Here is a 24,912-nt window from a genome sequence, read left to right on the forward strand (position 1 = left end):
TTTTTGAGTCTATAAGGAACACACAAACATACAAACAAACAATCCTACAAACAAACACAAATTGATTTTTATACAATATATAAGATTGACCGTTTAATTAAGATATTAAATTTTTTTCAAAAATTTTAATTATTTTTTTTTTTTTTTTTTTTTTTAATTTTATATTTTTATGTTATTTTTCCCTGATGTTCCATTTTATGTACTTCAGTTTTTGTTACCTTTGTATCATATGAAGATTTTACACAATCTTTTTTTATCTATTTACTCCAAGGATTAATCAGTTACATTATAAAGCTTCGATTACAGCTTCGAAGGAACTTACCTACAAAGAAAGAAAGAAAAAAGAATACAATTAGTTTATAATACAAGATTATGCAGAAAACTATGAAAAATTAGAAGAAAAAAAACTTGTCTATATTTTGGAAGTAAATTCAAAACACCATAATTCGAAGCTTGGAAAGTCACGCAACTACAGTGCATTTATTCTATAATGGAATAAATCATTAATAAAAATATTCACTTATTTCATTCCCTTTCTCTTAATAAAGCTATAAGTTGAGCTGTTTCCTCATATCGGTAATAACACATCTGTTTTCTCAAGTGTTTATTATTTAAATTGGAATTTTCGCTGTTGTTATTCATGCCCAATTTTGTGGAGTTGGTTTTTTTTCTGTTATTGCCTTATGTGGCCAGGAAATAAGGCAGTGGCACTCCTAAATTGGGTTTTTGCTGTTTCAACTCCCACTTTTTGTGTGTGTTTCGTCATATAACAAAGGAAGGCGTAGGGAGTAACTTTGTCCTGCTTCATTACAAAGATATTTCCTTAAAACGAAAGTTGTACAATTGTGCCATTATTAGTCAAATAGGGTCGTCGTTTGGTTGCTTGCTTGCTTTGCTGCTGGTTGCCCACATTATAGAGTCGTTAATGTCATAGCTCTACGTTAACAGAAATATTTGGTGAATTTATTGCAATTACCTTAAACATAAGGCACAACTTGAACTTTGCCATTATTGGCTTGAAATTGAAAACGTTTTTCCAATTGAAAACGACGAACAAAAAAAGAACGAGTAAGAAAATCGCAAATTGGGAAAATCGAATGTTTTGGCTCTTTTGTTTATTTGGGATCACACTCTAATGGTGGTGATGGAGGCTGGCAGCCAACGACCAACCTAAAGTTCACCTTACATTGTATTTTAGCCTGATTGTGGTCGTTGATGATGGCGATGCTGATGCTGATGGCGGCACTGGTCATAACCACCATCTGTGTGTGGCATTTTCATGCTTAATGAATTGCTTTTTTTTTTTTTCATTAATACCCCAATGCCATAAAATGCAATAAGCACTTTCAAAAGATGTTCATTGAACTTTTGCAGGGCCAAGAGCCTCTAGTTTAATTTCTCGAAAAGGTTATTGGAACCAGAAATGATAAAAATCGAGAGCCAACCAAAAGGTTCACAAATCCTTTTTGTTGTATACTTGAAAGGGTTTTGTAAAGGATGTTTATTTGAACGGTTTAAAAGAAAAAGTTTCTGAAATTCAGATTCAAAACCAGTAAGGAAAGGCAAAAGTCGGGCGGAGCCGACTATATAATACCCTACACCACCGAGTTTACGTATATCCAAATCTAGTCACACTTTAATTTTGCATACCTATTGAAATATCGAACAGAACCTTGTAGGATTTTCTTACGATGGTAAGAAATTTCTACAGTAAGAAATTTCTACTACAGCTTTGAAAGGGCTTATCAGATGAAAGATATATATGGGAGCTATATATAGATCTGATCAAATTCTGATGAAATTTTGCGGCGTCACAAATAGCACTTTGTGACAAATTTTGTAAGGATCGAACCAAAATTGTGCCTTCTACAGCCTTAAAAGACCATATCGGATGAAAGATATATATGGGAGCTATATCTAAATCTGGACCGATTTCAATGAAATTTTTTACACGTATTGGGACGTCAAAAAATGCACTTCGTGCCAAATTTGTTAAAGATCGGACCAAAATTGTGCTTTCTACAGCCTTAATAGGTCATATCGGATGAAAGTTATATATGTCTACATCTGAAACGATTTTGCAGAAATTTTGCACATGTAATAAGAAGTCACACGAAACATCTCATGCTAAATTTGGTAAAGATCGGACTAAAATTGTGGCTCCTACAGCTTTAAAAGGGCATATCGGATGAAAGATATATGTGGGAGCTATATTTAAATCTGAACAGATTTGGAAGAAATTTTGCACATGTATTAAGACGTCACACGATACATCTCATGCTAAATTTGGTAAAGATCGGATCGAAATTGTGGCTCCTACAGCTTCAAAAGGTCATATAGGACGAAAGATATATATGGGAGCTACATATAAATCTGAACCGATTTCAATGAAATTTTGCACACATATTAAGACGTCCAAAAAACACTTTGTGGCAAATTTTGCAAGGAACGGACCAAAATTATGCCTTCTACAGCCTTAAAAGACCTTAACGGATGAAAGATATATATGGCAGCTATATATAAATCTGATCCGATTCTGATGAACACATATTGGGACGTCAAAAAAAGAACTTCGTGCTAAATTTGGTAAAGATCGGGCCGAAATTGTTACTCTTACAGCTTTAAAAGACCATATCGGATGAAAGATATATATGGGAGCTATATCTAAATCTGAACCGATGCTGATAAAATTTCGCACATATATTGGGACGTTGAAAAACGCACTTCGTGCCAAATTTGTCAAAGATCGGACCGAAATTGTGGCTCATACAGCTTCAAAAGTGCATATCGGATGAAAGATATATATGGAAGCTATATCTAAATCTGGACCGATTTCAATGAAATTTTGTACACACATTAAGACATCCAAAAAAGTAAGGATCGGACCAAAATTGTGCCTTCTACAGCCTTGAAAGACCATATCGGGTGAAAGATATATCTGGGAGCTATATATAACTCTGATCCGATTCTGATAAAATTTTGCACACATATTGGGACGTTAAAAAACGCACATCGAGCCAAATTTGGTACAGATCAGACTAAAATTGTGGCTCCTACAGCTTTAAAAGGGCATATCGGATGAAAGATATATATGGGAGCTATATCTAACTCTGGACCGATTTCAATGAAATTTTGCACACATATTAAGACGTCCAAAAAAGCACTTTGTGCCAAATTTTTTAAAGATCGGACTAAAATTGTGGCTCCTTCAGCTTTAAAAGGGCATATCGGATGAAAGTTATATATGGGAGCTATATCTAAATCTGAACTGATTTGGATGAAATTTTGCACATGTATTAAGAAGTCACACGAAACATCTAATGCTAAATTTGGTAGAGATCGGACTGAAATTGTGGGTCCTACAGCTTTAAAAGGGCATATCAGATGAAAGATTTATATGGGAGCTATATCTGAATCTGAACAGATTTGGAAGAAATTTTGCACATGTATTAAGACGTCACACGAAACATCTCATGCTAAATTTGGTAAAGATCGGATCGAAATTGTGGCTCCTACAGCTTTAAAAGGGCATATCGGATGAAAGATATATATGGGACCTATATACAAATTTGACCCGATTCTGATAAAATTTTGCACACTTATTGGGACTTCAAAAAAAGCACTTCGTGCCTAATTTGATAAAGATCGGACTAAAATTGTGCCTTCTACAGCCTTAAAAGACCTCATCGGATGAAAGATATATATGGGAGCTATATCTAAATTTGAACCGATTTCAATGACATTTTGCACATACATTAAGACGTCCAAAAAAACACTTCGTGCCAAATTTGGTAAATATCGGACTAAAATTGTGGCTCCTACAGCTTTAAAAGGGCATATCGGATGAAATATATATATGGGAGCTATATCTAAATCTGGATCGATTTCAATGAAATTCTGCACATGTATTAAGACGTCACACGAAACATCTCATGCTAAATTTGGTAAAGATCGGACTGAAATTGTGGCTCCTACAGCTTCAAAAGGGCATATCGGATGAAAGATATATATGGGAGCTATATCTAAACCTGGACCGATTTCAATGAAATTTTGCACACATATTAAGACGTCCAAAAAAGCACTTTGTGATAAATTCGGTAAGGATCGGACCAAAATTGTGCCTTCTAGAGCCTTAAAAGACCTGATCGGATGAAAGATATATATGAGAGCTATATATATAACCTGATCCGATTCTGATGAAATTTCGCACACATATTGGGACGTTAAAAAACGTACTTCGTGCCAAAATTGATAAAGATCAGACTAAAATTGCGGATCCCACAACTTCAAAAGTGCATATCGGATGAAAGATATATATGGGAGCTATATCCAACTCTGGACCGATTTTTTTCAAAATCAAAAGCGTTTGTCCTTGGACCAAAAAAGAGACTTGTGCAAAATTTTGTGAAAATCGGACAATAAATGCGACCTGTACCTTGATTACAAGAATACATGGACAGACAGACGGACATAGCTAAATCGAATCAGGAAATGATTCTAAGCCGATCCGTATACTTATCAATGGGTCTAGCTCTTCTCCTTCTTAGAGTTGCAAACAAATGCACAAATCTATACTACCCTGTACCAAACGCTTGAAATTTTGCAGAAATACTTTTTCTTAGTGTAGGTCGGTTGGGATTGTAAATGGGCCCAATCGGTCCATGCTTTGATAAAGCTGCCATATCAACCGATCTTGGGTCTTGACTTCTTGAGCCTCTAGAGAGCGTAATTCTCGTCCGATTTGACTGTAATTTTGCACGTGGTGTTTTAGTGTCACTTCCAACAACTGTGCTAAGTATGGTAGAAATCGGTTCATAACCTGATATAGCTGCCATATAAACCGATCTTGGGTCTTGACTCCTTTAGCCACTAGAGGGCGCAATTCTTATCCGTTTTGGCTGCAATTTTGCACTTGATGTTGTGGTATCATTTCCAACAACGGTGCGAAGTGTGATTCAAATCGGTTCATATGCTGAAATAGCTGTCATATAAACCGATCTTGGGTCTTGACTTCTTGAGCCTCTAGAGGGCTTAATTCTCCTCCGATTTGACTGTAATTTTGCACGTGGTGTTTTAGTATCACTTCCAACAACTGTGCTAAGTATGGTAGAAATCGGTTTATAACCTGATATAGCTGCCATATAAACCGATCTTGGGTCTTGACTTCTTTAGCCACTAGAGGGCGCAATCCTCGTCCGATTTGACTGTAATTTTGCACGTGGTGCTTAGTATCACTTCCAACAACTGTGCTAAGTATGGTAGAAATCGGTTCATAACCTGATATAGCTGCCATATAAACCGATCTTGGGTCTTGACTTCTTGAGCCTCTAGAGGGCGCAATCCTCGTCCGATTTGACTGTAATTTTGCACGTGGTGCTTAGTATCACTTCCAACAACTGTGCTAAGTATGGTAGAAATCGGTTCATAACCTGATATAGCTGCCATATAAACCGATCTTGGATCATATTCTGGTATAGCTGTCATATAAACCGATCTTGGGTCTTGACTTCTTGAGCCTCTAGAGGGCGCAATTCTCGTCCGAGTGGACTGAAATTTTGCACGTGGTGTTTTGGTATCACTTACAACAACTGTGCTAAGTATGGCACAAATCGGTCCATAACCTGATATAGCTACCATATAAACCGATCTTGGATCTTGACTTCTTTAGCCACTAGAGGGCGCAATTCTTATCCGATTTGGCTGAAAACTAGCATAAAATATTTTGTTATAACTTCCAACAACAACATGAAGTATTTTGTTATGACTTCCAATAAATGCGATAAATATGGATCAAATCGAAACATAACCTGATGTAGCTGCCATATAAACCGATCTTGTGTCTTGACTTCTTGAGCCTCTAGAGGGCGCAATTCTCGTCCGATTTGACTGAAATTTTGCACGTGGTGTTGTGATATCACTTCCAACAACTGTGCTAAGTGTGATTCAAATCGGTACATTACCTGATATAGCTGTCATATAAACCGGTCTGGGTTTTTGACTTCTTGAGCCTCTAGAGGGCGCAATTCTCATCCGATTTGTCAGAAATTTGGTACAACGGCTTCTCCCATGACCTACAACATATGTTTTCAATATGGTCTGAATAGAATCGATCTCCCGATTTTGCTTCTTGAGCCCCCACAAGGCGCAATTCTTATCAGAATGGACTGACATATTACCCAACTTCTATTATGGTCTTCAACATTCAATTCACTTATGGTCCGAATCGGTCTAAAACTTGATAAATCTCCAATAGCATAACAGTTCTTATTCAATATTCTTTGCTTGCCTAAAAAGAGATACTGCGCATAGAACTCGACAAATGCGATCCATGGTGGAAGGTATATAAGATTCGGCCCGGCCGAACTTAATACATTCTTACTTGTTTTTCCTAACAATCACATTCAGCGAGGATTCCTTTCGAAAGAAAACAACAAAACAGGGGTTGTTCAAGTATCTTGTCAATTGTCTAGAACTAATCTCCTGTTAAAAAGCGTAGCAGCGAAATCTCCGTTACAACAAAAGGTATTGTAAAACAGATCACCAAACAACCACTTAATAGAAATCTCTTATAGCAGCAGGGTGAAAAAAATGCAAATTGTAGCATTTCTAAAATCAAGTGACACTATCCAATAAGGCTTAATGCAAATTAGTTGCAACAGCCATGGAGAGAAAAAAATTAGAAAAAAAATGAAAAACAATTCAAAAGGTAGACAACCCGTAGTAATAAGAAAAAGTCTAATGCTAATGATACCATCGATGGTTGGTTGACTAACAGTGATTCACTGACTTGCAATCTCATTCAAGGGTATAAAACAGACATTGATGCTAAGCGACAATAACAGCAGGAGGGCATACAGCATTCTATGAAATATCATGCATTCTCCCTACTTTTCCAATAGCACTATAGCAACTATCAACTATCAAAACAAATGAAAAACTTTGTAAAACTTCCACATTTCACCACAGCCACCACTTGAGGGTATAATTAAACATTCCCTAACGAATTGAAACAATAACCCAACAAACCAAATGATTTTGTTGTTTGTTTTTTTCATTGTTATGCTTCAGACTGCTATGTTTTTTGTGAAACCCAAAACAAAGAAATTAAGGTGAAAAAAATGCAAATTTAATTTTCAATTAAAATGCGATTTCGAAAATGTTGTCGACAACATTGACACCAAGCCTGTCATTGTTCTGATGCCAAGCGGAAAACTCTTAAACAGCAGCAACTGAGCACTTCCAAACAGCTCTCAACGGTGCATTACTAACCATAGTAGAGAATATTTTCAACTACATTGGAAAAAAGTACAGTTGGCAGGGATGTGGGTTAGTTAAGGCTCAAAATAAGAATAAAACGAAAAAATATAAACTCGACTAATTTCGACACTGTGCAAAATTTTAGAAAAATTTTAAAACAAGGAAAAAGGCCTTAAGTCTGGCCTAGCTGACAAAATATTGGTCTTTCTGGTAGCTATATCTAAAAATAAACCGATCTAAACCATATACGACACGATTTGGGCCAAGTTTCAGAAAAATGTCGATGAGCCTAACACAACTCACTGTTAGAATTTTTTTCGAAATCGGACAATAAATGTGCCTTTTATGGGCCCAAGACCTTAAATCGAGATATCGGTCTATATGGCAGCTATATCCAAATCTGGACCGATCTAGGCCAAATTGAAAAAATATGTCGATGAGCCTTTCACAACTCACTGTCCCAAATTTCGGCGAAATCGGACAATAAATGCTCCTTATATGGCCCCAAAACCTTAAATCGAGAGATCGGTCTATATGACAGTCAAATTTAAACCTGGACCGATCAGAGCCAAATTAAAGAAGGATGTCGAAGGACCTAACATAACTCACTGTCCCAAATTTCGGCGACATCGGATAATAAATGTGGCTTTTATGGGCCTTAGACCCTAAATCGAGAGATAGGTCTATATGGTAGCTATATCCAAATCTGGTCCGATCTGAGCCAAATTGAAGAAGGATGTCAAGTGGCCTAACGCAACTCACTGTCCCAAATTTCAGCAAAATCGGATAATAAACGTGGCTTTTATGGGCCTAAGACCCTAAATCGGCGGATCGGTCTATATGGCAGCTATATCCAAATCTGGACCGATCTAGGCCAAATTAAAAAAAGATATCGATGAACCTATCACAACTCACTGTCCCGAATTTCGGCGAAATCGCACAATTAATGCTCCTTTTATGAGGGCAAGACCTTAAATCGAGAGATAGGTCTATATGGCAGCTATATCCAATTCTGGACCGATCTGGGCCAAATTGCAGGAAGATGTCGAAGGGCCTATCACAACTCACTGTCCCAAATTTTAGCAAAATCGGTTAATAAATGTGGCTTTTATGGACCTATGACCCTAAATCGGCGGATCGGTCTATATGGCAGCTATATCCAAATCTGGACCGATCAGAGCCAACTTAAAGAAGGAAGTCGAGTGGCTTAACATGACTCACTGTCCCAAATTTCAACAAAATCGGATAATAAACGTGGCTTTTATGGGCCTAAGACCTTAAATCGGCGGATCGGTCTATATGGGGGCTATATCAAGATATAGTCCGATATAGCCCATCTTCGAACATAACCTGCCTATGGACAAAACAAGAATCTCCGTAAAGTTTCAGCTCAATATCTTCATTTTTAAAGACTGTAGCATGATTTTAATGGACCGAAGCTACACCAAGTTATGAACCGATTGGGGCCATACTTGGTTTGGTTGTTGGAGATCAAAGTGGAACTCATTAGGCAAAATTTCATTCAGCCCAATCAGATAAGAATCACGAGGTTATGGAGGCTCAAGAAATAAAATGGTGAGATCTGAAGAAGTCGTTGTGTAAAATTTCAGCCAAACCGCATAAGAATAGCGCCCTCTAGAGGCTCAAGAAGTATAATCGGGAGATTGGTTTATATGGAAGCTGTATCATGTTATGAACCGATTTGGACCACAGTTGTTGGAAATCAAAACAAGCCACTTCACACAACATTTCAACCAAATCGCGTAATAATTGCTCCCTCTAGCCGCTCAAGAAATCAAGATCCTAGATGGGAGCTTTCTCAGGTCATCGACCGATTTGGACCATAAGTGGCACAGTTGTTGGAAGTTAGAACAAATCCCTTCTAGCAAAAGTTCAGCAAAATTAGAACATAATTGCGCCCTCTAGCGGCACAAGAAGTCAAGTTCCGAGATCGATTTATATGGGAGCTTAATCAGATTAAAAACTGATTTGGACCATACGTGGCACAGTAGTAGGAAGTTAGAACAAAACACTTCATACAAAATTTCAGCGAAATCGGACAAGAAGTTTAGACCCGAAATCGGTTTATCTTGTAGCTATTGTATATAAGGTTATAAACCGACTTGGACTATATGGATTTGGACGGACGGACCGAGCGAAATCGGCTTTCAAGACGATCAAGAACATATATACTTGATTGGGTCTCACATCAATATTTCCATGTGCTATAAACGGAATGACGAAAATAGTATATATATATACTATGATGGAGGATATAAAAATTTTATAGAGACCCGAACAATAGGAAGTAGCTAAATTAATTTTCGGACTTGGCTTTATCAAAATGACATCCATCCTAAGTGCAGCGACATGGACGATACACAGCACAATAGACTTTAAAGCAAGGCGGAAATATGGGCGCCAAGTCAGTGGGTCCCAAACAATTGAGCCCCAAATTGAAAAAGAGAAAAGGTCCTAGGTTTGGGGTCTTTGTCATTTAGTAAATGACCCCAAAATCTAAATAGCAATGAGACCCCAATTTTATATAGGGGCGCAATTTGCGATTTAGAATTTGGGGTGTATTTTCATAATGCGATTTCACCCCAAAACACCAATATACAAATAGACCCCAATGTGTGAATATTCAGCATAAGTTTTTTTTTTTTGTTGTTTGCAGTGTATAATTGAGGTGTTAAAGTGGAAAACAATTTGAGGTGTGATTTCATAAATGTTTTTAAGCAAAATTTTTCAAACAAATTGAAAAATTTTATTGCGCTTCTTTAGTTTGGTCACAAAACGTCATTTTGTTGTGGGTTTAACCAGCTTAGACCAATGTGTTTTTATTTCTTGCTTTTATTTCAAAACAAAACAATAAAAACACTTTAAAGAGTCCCAACATTTGTGGTGTGTTAAATGTATCAAGGGGCGGGCTGCAATGACCGCGATTTCGGCCTTTGCCAGGGGCCTCATCAGACTGCTATGTCATGTAATCTTTTGGTGGCATGTCACTCTGACGAGGCCCCTGGCAAAGGCCGAAATCGCGATCATTGCAGCCCGCCTGTTAAGTTATTAATTCCATATTAATGATCTGATTTACGATTTGGCTGAAATATATTGCGTTGCCCAAAAAGTAATTGCGGATTTTTTAAAAGAAAGTAAATGCATTTTTAATAAAACTTAGAATGAACTTTAATCAAATATACTTTTTTTACACTTTTTTCTAAAGCAAGCTAAAAGTAACAGCTGATAACTGACAGAAGAAAGAATGCAATTACAGAGTCAAAAGCTGTGAAAAAATTTCTCAACGCCGACTATATGAAAAATCCGCAATTACTTTTTGGGCAACCCATAGTAACAAAGAGTATGAACTGTATTTGCCAATTTGGTTGGTTGTGACACTGATGAAGCAGAAATTTCAAAGTTGCCGCACATGTTGAAAAATATTTCTTTGTCGTGCTACATTAAAAGAACCCGCATATCCCATATTCACATCTTCAGGCTCTGTAAATATTTGCCACATTATAACAGTTACAACTATTCAACTTGATAATGCCATATTGTAAACAAATCAAAGCTCGTAGTTGCAATCCTTGACATTAGAGTGCTATTTAGTACACCTTTTTTTTTTTGTTTTGTTGTGACATAAAATTATTACCATTTCTGCTGATGATATTTAACATTCTCCCATTAATATGTTGAGGTCGTCAGCTTGATAACTTCATCGTTCATAATTTAGCTCTCATATTTCTATATTTATGATACATAATTAAGTGGCCCCGGGCATTAACGTTAATACCACAGCTGTTATAAATAAATAATAATAAATTTAATATATGGTTTTTTTTTGTGTGTTTAAATATTTCAGAATTTATTACAGTAATTATGTTTAATATGTTCATTAGTTGAATGCAGTGCAAATAACTATGGTTTAAAGAATACAGAGAAAAAAATCTTCAAAACTATGAGAACACAACTGTTTTTTTGCAAAGAACTTTAAAATGACTTTGGAAGCCAGAAAAACAAAAACAAAAAACTCCTTTAATATAGCCCTGATATTTAGTTGAAGACTAAGACCAACAGCAGCAATACCAAGGCGGGACGATATGAGTGAATGTTGTCAATAATAACAACAATACAACAACAATGTCAATGGCATCACCATGAAATAACAATGATTACTAAATGTTAGACAATATGCTTGGAAAAGAAGGCTAAAGAGAACAACAAAACAAAAATACCTTAAACAAATCATGACTTGTTTTAATTAAAACAAATGGAGAATATAGCACATATTTAAGATATGCACATACAAATTTCACATCTGATACGAGTATCCATCCAACAACAACAACAACAACAAAATAAACATCCAACCACACGATGGCGGCTTAAAGCGCCCAGACAATTCATAACATATTCGACATGCATTGTAAGAAAACGCCACCTTAGTGTTTATTTCTGTTCAGTTGTTCTCTAAATCTAGACTGGCTGGCTAAGTGACAGCGTCTGTTGATGGCTGGCCTGCTGGCTTAAGACCCAGCTTGTTTGTCTTATTCAAAGCCAGCCGGCACTTCCCACCATTCTTTGCATAATAGATACAAAAGCATTGGTAGTCTCTTACCGGTTTTTTTTTTGAAACGTAAAATAATTCTAGACGCCCCGTAAGCCAGACAACTCTTTTTTTCTGTTGCTCCTTACACAACCAAAAACAACAAAAATTGCCATAAACACATATGGCCATTATAAAATTTCTGTTTTTAAGGAAAAACACCACAAATCACATGAAGACATTAAGAAAATTTCAAAGCTAATTTCAAGTTACCAACAATCAACAACAACAACAACAACAACCCTCATTACACTATAAGACATGACGAATGTTGTGAAGACATCATTATCTGCGTCACTCTCAAAGTTGGTTTGCTAGCGGAAAAAAATAACCAACACTCCTTTAGGCCATACAGCTATAAATTTAGAAAAGTTTAAATGAATTGTTAACAAATGGGTATATTATTAAAATTGTTTGTTGTTGTTGACGAAAAACGATTTATTTTCATTCAAAGAATCAATCATTAAAATGAATGAATGTAAAAAAAAAAACAACTATCATCAAAGGGGGTATATCAGGTTACAGACCGATTTGGACCGTACTAGGCACAGTTGTTGTAAGTCATAGCAGAACACTACATGCAAAATTTCAGCCAAATCGGATAAAAATTGCGGCTTGTGAGGACTAAAGAAGTCAATTCGGGAGATCGGTTTATATGGGAGCTATATCAGGATATAGACCGATTTGGACCGTACTTGGCACAGTTGTTGGAAGTCATAACACAACACTACATGCTCAATTTCAGCCAAATCGGACAAAAATTAGGGATTGTAAGGGGTCAAGAAATAAAATCGAGAGATCGGTTTATATGGGAGCTATATCTAAATCTGAACCGATATGGTCCATTTGCAATCCCGAACGACCTACATCAATATTAAGTATCTGTGCAAAATTTTAAGCGGCTAGCTTTATGCGTTCGACCGCTATCGTGATTTCCACAGACGGACATGGCTAGATCGACTCAGAATGTCGAGACGATCAAGATCGTATACACTTTGTGAGGTCTTAGACGAATATTTCGAGGTGTTACAAACGGAATGACTAGATTAGTATACTCCCATCCTATGGGGGTGTGTATAACAAGTAAAAGCGTGCTAGGTTTGGCCGAACCGAATCTTATATTCCCTCCACCATGTATCGCTTTTGACACGCTTTTTGAATGATGTTTTCAAACTTATAGGAGATCCATCGAGGTATACTAATACAGCGTCTAAAATTTCAGATAAATCGGATAAAAATTGCTCCCTCTACAAGTTCAAGAAGTCATGATCCGAGTTCGGTTTATACTGCAAACAAAGCACTCATGAAAAATTTGAGCCAAATCGGCTAAGAATTGCAGGTTTTAGAGACTTTTAGAGAAGTAAAGTTCCAAAGTCGGTTTTATGAACCGAAATTGCCCATTCATTAATAGAAAGTATTTGGTCAAATTTTCAAGCGCCAAGCCTTGTTCCTTCGAAAGTTAGTGTGTTTTCGACAGACGGACGGAAATCGCTAAATCGACTTTGAATGTCCATTCTATGATGAAGGGAATAATAAATGGATAAGAAAGAAGGCTTGATATAAGTTTAAATCCCTGGGGGACTTTGGCATAAAATCATCATGCATAAGCTCGGAATAAAAGGCTCAGTGGACAAGATGAAAACAGTAATCACAGGGCATGAAATATCCGCGATAGACTCTGTGTCAGTGTCACCCTATACTGAGAGCTTCCGCAGATATACCTGTGTTCACCACTGAGGGCCTATAAGTCGACGCCAGGAGACTCAAGAATAAGAAGGCACCCGGGCCTGATGACATACCCGCAGAAGTCATTAAAGTGTTAGCAGCCAACGAGCTGCTTGCAATTTACAACAGCTATCTGCGAGATGGCATATTTCCTAACTCTGGGATGGACCAAAAACTGGTTTTAATTGGCAAAGGAAAGGAGAACCAAACATTACCATCGTTGTACAGACCACTGTGCATGGTAGACCCAGCTGGCAAATGACTTCAGCGACTCACTAAGCCAAGACTCTATGAAGCCGTCAAAGGCGCGGATGGTCTCTCCAAAAGACAGTATGGATTTTGACCCGAAAATAGACACTAGGAGCTCTAAAAGAGGTACTAGACACAGGGCAAGCGGCACAGCACGTCAGTCACTTTAGGAGGCCGATCATTATGCTAGCGACCATATACATAGAAAATGCCTTTAACCGCACCTCCGGCGGTTAAAGGCATTTTCTATGTATATGGTATATGGTATATGGCAGATGTATTACAAGCCTTAGAGACGATCTTCTGTATACCTAGGTGATTGATGAGGATAATAAAGAACTACCAGAAAGATTGAGTACTAATATATGACACGATGAGGGGCCCAGAAAAGGCGTCAGTCTGCCCAGGGATCCATATTGTGGCAAAACTTTTGGAATGCAACCTAAGAGGAGATTCTGACTATAGCAACACACAACAGAGGCCCAACGAAAACTACACTAAACTATGATTCGCCCAAAGATAGGGCTGTGCTTATATAGATGACAACTGGCCATTTATAAAACAGAGGTGCTGCTGCTGACAAGACGACACATTCATCTGGAGACAGAGACCAGAGAATAGCAGAAAGCTACCTTAAAAAAATGCACATAATAAAAAAAAGCAAGTGTAAAACAAACAAAGGAGTATCACCACAAAACCTGATATCTCATTTCTCTGCTTGCTTTGGCTTCATAACGCACTCATCTGAGTGCTGTTCATTTGCCAACAACACACGTTGTCCTTCGATCAAATTGAAAATCAAATCCACTGAACTTTTACTAAAACGTTCTCTCACTCTATTATATTTGTGCGAGTGTTTTTAGCTAATTTTGTTTTTATGTGCCATGCGGTACAGACAATTGCTTTGGCCAAAGTGGCTATTGAGTGCCAAATTTTGGGTCTCATGCACTTCTCTGTTGGAGATACATTTCGACGACATTGTCATCCCCACAAAGACGTCGGTCCAATAGTTAGGATTGAGACTGGATTCCAAATAAACGTATTCGAAACAAATTGAGTATTTGTTCGTGTATTTTCATCTAAATTTGTTTTTATGTAGCATGCGATACAGATAATTGCTTTGGTCAAAGTGGCCATTAAATGCGAAATTTTGGCTCTCATGCAGTTCTCTATTGGAGATACATTTAGATGACATTATCATCAACACACAGATGCCAATCAAATAGCTAGATATGTGACTGGATACTAAATAAACGTATTCGAAACAAATCGAGTACACAAGGACGTAAGTAGCTGAAACTACCTCATGGCTAAGCAAACTATTGGTACACCTCTCGCTTCATATGGCACTCATCTGAGTGTTGTTCATTTGCAAACAACCGTCAGTCGACCAAATTGAAAATCAATCCACTGAACGATTACGAAAACGTTCTCTCACTTTATTGTATTTGTGCGTGTGTTTCTTTCTAACTTTGATTTTATGTGGCACGCGATACAGACAATTGCTTTGGCCAAGTGTGGCCAAGTCAAAGTGGCTATTGAGTGCCAAATTTTGGGTCTCATGCAGTTCACTATTGGAGATACGTTTAGACGACATTGTCATCCCCACAAAGACGTCGGTCAAATAGCTAGGAATGAGACTGGATACTAAATAAACGTATTCGAAATAAATCGAATATGCAAGGACGAAAGTAGCAGAAATTAATTCATGGCTAAGCAATCTTTTGGTGCTGTTCATTTTCAAACTACCGTCCGTCCTCTCTATTGTATTCGTGTGTTTCTAGCTAACTTTGTTTTTATTTAGCACGCGATACAGACAATTGCTTTGGCCAAGTTTGGCCAAGTCAAAGTGGCTATTGAGTGCCAAATTTTGGGTCTCATGCAGTTCTTAGACGACATTATCATCCCCCCAAAGACGTCGGTAGAATAGCTAGAAATAAGACTGTTTACTAAATTAATGTATTCGAAACAAATTGAGTATTTGTGCATGTGTTTCTAGGTAACTTTGTTTTTAGGTGGCATGCGATGCAGACAATTGCTTTGGTCAAAGTGGCTATTGAGTGCTAAATTTTGGGTCTCATGTAGTTCTCTATTGGAGATACATTTCGACAACATTATCATCCCCACAAAGACTTCGGTCAAATAGCTAGGAATGAGACATAAACATATTCGAAATAAATCGAGTACGCAAGGACGTAAGTAGCAGAAATTACCTCAAGGCTAAGCAATCTATTGGTGCACCTCTTTCAAGCAAGAGAGAGATACTAATGGAGACCACTAACAGTATTTTACTGTAAAGCTACAAAAAAAGGACGCCCTAGAAACACTGACGAGACCAGAAAAGAAGAACAATGCCATCGGTGTAAGAACAACAGCGCTATGTTTCACTTCAGCTTATCGCAAGGTACAAGGAGAAGCCGTCCTTGTAATCGCTGGCATGACTTCCTTTGATATCCCCGCAATGGAGCGACAGAAAATCTTTAAAGCCAAACAACAGGAGGAGAATCAAACTGACCTCGCACGTTACATAGAAGAAGAGACCATTCAAAGATGGTAGCGCCGAATTGCTTGTGTATACAGGTGTGGCGAGACAGGAGACACGGTGACGGATGTTACCCGGCCAGGGGTATTTCAGGCAGTATCAGCATTGAATTGTTAAGCACACTTCTCACACACGCGTGGAAGATGTTGAAGATCTACCGCCTCGAACTGAGAAGAAAATGAGAGAAATTGAGAGGCAGTCATCATACACGCTGAACAAATACTGCATAGCAAAAAAGTGGACCTCGACGCAATGGCGTAGGGGGCAAAGTGGAGATCTGGACGCAGACATTATGGGGACGAGATAGTTGAGCACCAACTGAGGGGGTCCACCAAGGTTATTTAGGATGGGATTTTAGCCAGTACCGCCGATTGGACGGGCAATGGCATAAGGTAAGGCATCATCGTATCTCACAAAAAAAAAATTGTATAACTTCCAGGATTGTGTAACATATTACATTTTTTTATTTATTCGTTTGTTATACTTCTCCTCCCAACTACTTAATAATTCCCTCATGTATACTGATGATGACAAATTTGTTTGTTTGTCAATCACTTTCAATATCGTTAACATATTTAATTAGTCGCAACTCACGTATGTCAGTTAAATAAAAAAAAAATGAGGTTTGATGCCTTTGTGTGGTTGATTTGTTTGTGTGTCTCCAATATAGTGATGGGGCGGTAAATAATAATCATTTATGTTTGCTTTGAAATTTTCTCACATTCATCTTTTAAACTGGAATCGTGTTAATCTTTCACACCAAGAGAAGATGGTTAAATTATATGTCCATATATACACATGTTTATATTGATGCGATTTTGTTTACATTTCATATTTACAAGACAATGGAATAAATAAAAAATACACTTTGCAGAATTGGTGTCTTTTTAACAATAACTTGTTTAAAGTTGTGTTAAAGACAGCAATAATATTTGCCGACAATATTTGAAAATGTTGTTAAAAAACTAAAAAAAAAAACGAAAAATTTTTGGGGACTGACACCTGAGTGACATTGATATCGTATAGGAAGGCCCTGGAATAAGTTGCGCGGCCAATGGATTGGTGCCATAGGAGAAACATTCGTCACGTAGAACTCATTAAAGGGAGTGGGAGTTTAATTTTAGTTTAATTTTAATTTATTTTATTTTTTTTATTTTATTTTATATTTATTTTATATTTATTGTATTTTATATTTTTTATTTTATTATATTTTATTTTATATTATATTTATTTTATTTTTTTATTTTATTTTATTTTATTTTATTTTATCTTATTTTATTTTATTTTATTTTATTTTATTTTATTTTATTTTATTTTATTTTATTTTATTTTATTTTATTTTATTTTATTTTATTTTATTTTAATTTATTTTATTTTATTTTATTTTATTTTATTTTATTTTATTTTATTTTATTTTAATTTATTTAATTTTATTTTATTTTGCTTTACTTTATTTTATTTTATTTTATTTTATTTTATTTTATTTTATTTTATTTTATTTTATTTTATTTTATTTTATTTTATTTTATTTTATTTTATTTTATTTTATTTTATTTCATTATTATTGATTTTATTTTTTATTTTATTTTATTTCATTATTATTGATTTTATTTTTTATTTTATTTTATTTTACTTTATTTTATTTTATTTTATTTTATTTTATTTTATTTTATTTTATTTTATTTTATTTTATTTTATTTTATTTTATTTTATTTTATTTTATTTTATTTTATTTTATTTTATTTTATTTTATTTATTTTATTTTATTTTATTTTATTTTATTTTATTTTATTTTATTTTATTTCATTTTATTTTATTTTATTTTATTTTATTTTATATTATTTTACTTTATTTTATTTTATTTCATTTATATTGATTTTATTTTATTATTTTTTTTTTATATTTTGTTTTAATTTTATTTTTATGTGGTAAAAATACATAAGACCTTTTTTTTAATAGACCTCTATGTTGATTTTGATATCGTTTTTTGCTTTAACCAAAAAAGTGTCTCTTTTACTCTTAAATAAATTACCTTTTTCCCCCATATTCATGTTTCTTCATTAAAACATACATGTGCTACATTAACATCAATTTTACCAACTCATATATATGCTACATTTTAGCAGAAATCTAATTAATCCTGATATCAGACCAGTTGTTACCCCATGATAATACAGTGTTGGCTTATAAGCACTGCATTAAACGAAAATCCCAGACAAAACTGCACCCAGTTTTTTTGTGTTTTTGTTTTATTGCCAACAATAGGTAGGTAGAGCCTCCTTAACCTGTCACCATTGTCTGATTGTGGGGTATTGCCTGTCTCGACACTGGGAAGGCTGTCGATTGTAAAGGAGGCAATGAGAAATATAATGAAATTACAACATTATTTGGAGTAAAATCAGATTTGAAATACGTAAAATACGAGGTTAATCAAAAAATAATCGGTAAAAGTAAAACTTAGAGCTAGAAACTGAAAACAGTAGTGATAAAAAATATTTTGTCAAAATTTTATTTTTTTAGAAAATTTTGTCAAAATTTTATTTCTATAGAAAATTTTGTCAAAATTTTATTTCTATAGAAAATTTCGTCAAAATTTTATTTCTATAGAAAATTTTGTCAAAATTTTATTTCTATAGAAAATTTTGTCAAAATTTTATTTCCATAGAAAATTTTGTCAAAATTTTATTTCTATAGAAAATTTTGTCAAAATTTTATTTCTATAGAAAATTTTGTCAAAATTTTATTTCTATAGAAAATTTTGTCAAAATTTTATTTCTATAGAAAATTTTGTCAAAATTTTATTTCTATAGAAAATTTTGTCAAAATTTTATTTCTATAGAAAATTTTGTCAAAATTTTATTTCTATAGAAAATTTTGTCAAAATTTTATTTTGATAGAAAATTTTGTCAAAATTTTATTTTTATAGAAAATTTTGTCAAAATTTTATTTCTATAGAAAATTTTGTCAAAATTTTATTTCTATAGAAAAAGTTGTCAAAATTTTATTTCTATAGAAAAAGTTGTCAAAATTTTATTTCTATAGAAAATTTTGTCAAAATTTTATTTCTATAGAAAATTTTGTCAAAATTTTATTTCTATAGAAAATTTTGTCAAAATTTTATTTCTATAGAAAATTTTGTCAAAATTTTATTTCTATAGAAAATTTTGTCAAAATTTTATTTTGATAGAAAATTTTGTCAAAATTTTATTTTTATAGAAAATTTTGTCAAAATTTTATTTCTATAGAAAATTTTGTCAAAATTTTATTTCTATAGAAAAAGTTGTCAAAATTTTATTTCTATAGAAAAAGTTGTCAAAATTTTATTTCTATAGAAAATTTTGTCAAAATTTTATTTCTATAGAAAATTTTGTCAAAATTTTATTTCTTATTTATTTTTATTTTGTCAAAATTTTATTTCTATAGAAAATTTTGTCAAAATTTTATTTCTATAGAAAATTTTGTCAAAATTTTATTTCTATAGAAAATTTTGTCAAAATTTATATTTTTTTTTATAGAAAATTTTGTCAAAAAAATTTTTTTTATAGAAAACTTGGTCAAAATTTTATTTTTATAGAAAATTTTGTCAAAATTTTATTTTTATAGAAAAATTTGTCAAAATTTTATTTTTATAGAAAATTTTTTAAACATTTTATTTTTATAGAAAATTTTGTCAAGATTTTATTTTTATAGAAAATTTTGTCAAAATTTATATTTTTTTTATAGAAAATTTTGTCAAAATTTAATTTTTATAGAAAATTTTGTCAAAATTTTATTTTTATAGAAAATTTTGTCAAAATTTTATTTTTATAGAAAATTTTGTCAAAATTTTATTTTTATAGAAAATTTTGTCAAAATTTTATTTTTATAAAAAATTTTGTCAAAATTTAATTTTTATAGAAAATTTTGTCAAAATATTATTTTCGTGTTCGATATCATATTCAATGCTTTCTATTCAAAGAACTTATAAAAGTTGAACAAGAGTGTGTTATTATTTAAACCATTTTGCCTGGTTAGTGGATCATGATTTCTAATACACCATGTATCATGTATCTTCATTAGCACCTTTGTCAAACTGATTAAGGTGCCCTACTTACCCAAAGACTGAGCACTGTAGAGCACGCTTTTATTTTGAAGCAGGACTCAATAAGTCCTCTAACTCTCCTTAGCGCAGCAAGAGAGAAGAAAGCCTTTCTTTCCACTCTTCCGATACAAACTAATCATTAATGCTATGAACAACAAACACATCAACATTGCCAAACTCTTTTTGTTGTGCACAGGAACATTTTTTGAATGTCACTGCATTAGCTTTTTTGTGCTAAGATCAATGCGGCCTTAGGTCAATGAGGCACCTTAATCAATTTAAGAAAGAAGTTGTTGAAGATACATGGCGTATCAGAAATCATGATCCGTTTGGAGGGTGTTTTGGGGATGGGACAGACACCGGCGCTTTGCCCTGAAGATTGATATCAAATTCGTTTGTTATTCCCAAATATCGTTGATTTGAGCTCCATATTTCCATAATCGGAAATGAAGTTCTATTAAGGGGGTGCTTTCCGGCGTACCTCCAAACCCTGGGCTCCAAAATTGAATATCAAATTCGTTTTCTATTCTGAATACCATATTGTGCTAATGGGTCAGTTAACCTATTCGTGGTATTTTTAGGAGAAAAAGCGTCATCTAGACTTGAACGCAAATTTTAATTTCATATGCGTAATCTACTCCCAAATACCTTTCATTTGAATCCCATGTAGCCATGGTCGGCTGATATGCCCATTAGGGGGTAGGGCGACCTCCCATTACCTGCACCTAATTTTATATGCCATATTAGTAATCTGCTGCCGAATGCTTTTCATTTGAGTCTCATATTGACATGAACGTCGAATATATCTGTTTGGAGGAGTTTTGGGTTTGAAAAGGCCCACTGGGTACTTGGACCTTAAATTTTTATACCACATTCGTTTTCCAGTCTCCAATACCTTTCATTTGATACCCATATTGTGCCTATTCGTCCACTTTGGAGTTCATGAGGTAAGGGGGAGGGTCTGCCCCCCTTAGGATATCAAAAAATTATATAGCCGATGTTTCCTTTCAGACAAACCTACACAATCTGAGAAAGTTTTAAGAATATCGGTTCAGCTTGTTTTGATTCTACGGAACAAACAACAGACCGAGTCCCATTTAGTCATGATGGGACCCAAAATTTTTATACCACATTCGTTTTCTAGTCTCCAATACCTTTCTTTTGATACCCATATTGTGCCTATCGGCCCACTTTTGGTTTTGGGTGACGTTTTTTAGGTAAGGGGGAGTGTTCGCCCACCTATGTAGCCTATGTTTTCTTCCAGACAAACCTACACAATCTGTGAAAGTTTTAAGAATATCGGTTCGGCTGTTTTTGATTCTACGGAACAAACAACTCTCTCTCTCTCTATAGTCATGATGGGTCATATGCCCATTTGTGGTGTTTTTGGGAGGTGGGGTGACCCCCTATACTTCGATCTGATTTCTTATGCCAAATTTGTAATCTACTCCCGAATACCTTCCCTTTGAGCCCCCTATTGATAAGAACGCCCAATATGTTTGTTTGGGGGAGTTTGGGGTTGGGGCGGCCCGATGGATACTTGGACCCAAATTTTTAATACGGTTTTCGTTTTCTACTCTCCAATACCTTTCATTTAATACCCATATTGTCCCTATTGGTCTACTTTTGATTTTGGGCGGTGTTTCTGGCATAAGGGGGAGGGTCCGCCCCCCTTGCGATACAAAATATTATATTTCCTTCTAGACCAATCAACACATCCTGCGAAAATATCAAGGTAATCGGTTCAGCCGATCGTCTTCACATTTGGCACAAGCGTTTTCTTGGGTCTAGATACAAAGCCTATTGAAATTGGAAAAAATCGGTTCAGATTTGGATATAGCGCTCATATATATGTGCGTCCGCTTTGGACTAAAATGGCAATTATATCGTCATTTGTAGACCGATTCTCACGCAATTTAGCACGAGGAATTATTTTACAAGTCTCCATATTATTGGTGAATTTCATAGAAATCGGTTCAGATTAAGATATAGCTCCCATATATATGTTCGTCCGATTTGGGCCAAATTTGTTATTTTTTCATCATTTGTCAACCGATTCTCACGAAATTTTGCACAAGGTATTTTTTTTTAAGTCTCCACATTATTGGGGAATTTCATAGAAATCGGTTCAGATTAAGATATAACTCCCATATATATTTTCATCCGATTTGGACTAAAATAGCAATTTTGACGTCATTTGTAAACCAATTCTCACACAATTTAGCACGAGGGATTATTTTACAAGTCTCCACATTATTGGTGAATTTCATAGAAATCGGTGCAGATTAAGATATAGCTGCCATATATAAAGGGTGATTTTTTTGAGGTTAGGATTTTCATGCATTAGTATTTGACAGATAACGTGGGATTTCAGACATGGTGTCAAAGAGAAAGATGCTCAGTATGCTTTGACATTTCATCACGAATAGACTTACTAACGAGCAACGCTTGCAAATCATTGAATTTTATTACCAAAATCAGTGTTCGGTTCGAAATGTGTTCATTCACCGTAACGTTGCGTCCAACAGCATCTTTGAAAAAATACGGTCCAATGATTCCACCAGCGTACAAACCACACCAAACAGTGCATTTTTCGGGATGCATGGGCAGTTCTTGAACGGCTTCTGGTTGCTCTTCACTCCAAATGCGGCAATTTTGCTTATTTACGTAGCCATTCAACCAGAAATGAGCCTCATCGCTGAACAAAATTTGTCAAAATTTGAACACATTTCGAACCGAACACTGATTTTGGTAATAAAATTCAATGATTTGCAAGCGTTGCTCGTTAGTAAGTCTATTCATGATGAAATGTCAAAGCATACTGAGCATCTTTCTCTTTGACACCATGTCTGAAATCCCACGTGATCTGTCAAATACTAATGCATGAAAATCCTAACCTCAAAAAAAACACCCTTTATATTTTAGTCCAATTTTGTTAAATACTCAATAATTTAATAATTTGTTAACCGATCTTCCCAAAATTTGGGAAGAAGGTTTCCCTTACAAATCTTCTGATGACTGATGAATTTCAAAAACATTTGTTCAGCTATAGATGTAGCTCCCATGTATATGCATCTCCCGATTTTCACTTTTAAGGCCTTTGCTAACCCATTTATGAATCGATATTCTGAAAATTTTACTCAACGATTTACCCTATGGCTCCTGCAATATGTACGGATTTTGGTCGAAATTCTAGATATCAAATTTAAGCAAATTTTTGTTTTGACGACTTGGCCCGTATACCCCATATGGTGTAGGGTATCAAAAGATCGGCTTCGTCCGATTTTAGCTCGTCCTTACTTGTTCTGGATGAATATGAAGATGTTTTTCTATGAGTGCGGTGGGTTCCAAGTAAGTCCAGGAGCTGACTCATTTCTGGTAAAAGTTGATCACCATCCACTTATCAATCGATCTGCTCAAAAAATCAAATTTAAGTAAATTTTAAATTCGACGTCTTGGCCTGCATATCCAATGGGGTCTAGGGTATCAAAAGGTCAACTTCGCCCGACTTTAGCCCTTCCTTACCTGTAATATATAAAATTTTGTCAGAGTTGGGAAGATTATGAGACGTTGGAGCATTTCCTACATCATTGCCCTGCTTTCGCGGCTAACAACACCGGCACTTAGGTGGGGGACACAATACCATACAAGTAAGTACAATAGCACGGAATTATTTGCAATTTTTCGAGTTTTTTATAAATTTTTTTTACCAAGAAAAAATTTTCCAAAATTTTGTTTCTCCCTGTGTTATCTCATCTCTGGGCCAGATTTTAAACATTTTTCCTCTACTAAACTTTGAACTTTCCCACCATCATGGATGTTTTTTGTAAACTTTTTCTATAAATGACAATTTTAACATGCAAAACACATGTTTCCCCCTTAGTCACCCAAGCTTGTTTTTCGAATATTTCTGCATAGAAAAACACCAAAAAAAAAAAAAAAAAAAGACAAACAACGATGAAAAACACAAACTCCCATGTGTTGAATATCAAATGAAATATTTGCCATAAATTTCAAAAATGTCAACTTTACTTGTCATGCATTTGCCACTCGAGCCACTTACGCCAGGCGCGATGGTGCTACGAATATGTGTGGCATGTTTCACAAACAAAAAAATTTTGTTTTTGGGAAAAAACCAAGTCATTTTTTTTTCATTTAAGAGAGACAATATGAAAAAAAAAAATCTCATGGTACAAATGTCAATTAATTAAGAAAAAGTGACTTGTAGCACCACGAGAAAAAAAAAGAAGCCAACACATAAAATAAAGCATCATTAAAAAGTAAAAAACCATGCGTGTGGCGGGTTTTTTTTTCCACTGCATAAACATCCTTTGCCCCATCAGACTCATGCAAAGGGATTTATCTCAAAAAAATGGTATTTAGACATGAATTTTTCCTATAAATCTATGGAGGCCGGGAGGATCAGCTAATGAAAAATATTTCGAAAAA

General features: G+C 34.7%; 1 protein-coding gene across 1 annotated transcript in view; it reads right to left on the bottom strand.

Annotated features, from left to right (window-relative positions):
* Window positions 1–24,912, bottom strand: part of LOC106086115 (headcase protein) — a 608,207-nt gene that overhangs the window by 361,238 nt on the left and 222,057 nt on the right. The gene's annotated exons all lie outside the window — the stretch shown is intronic.

This window comes from Stomoxys calcitrans, chromosome 2 (assembly GCF_963082655.1).
Source record: "Stomoxys calcitrans chromosome 2, idStoCalc2.1, whole genome shotgun sequence".
NCBI lineage: Eukaryota > Metazoa > Arthropoda > Insecta > Diptera > Muscidae > Stomoxys > Stomoxys calcitrans.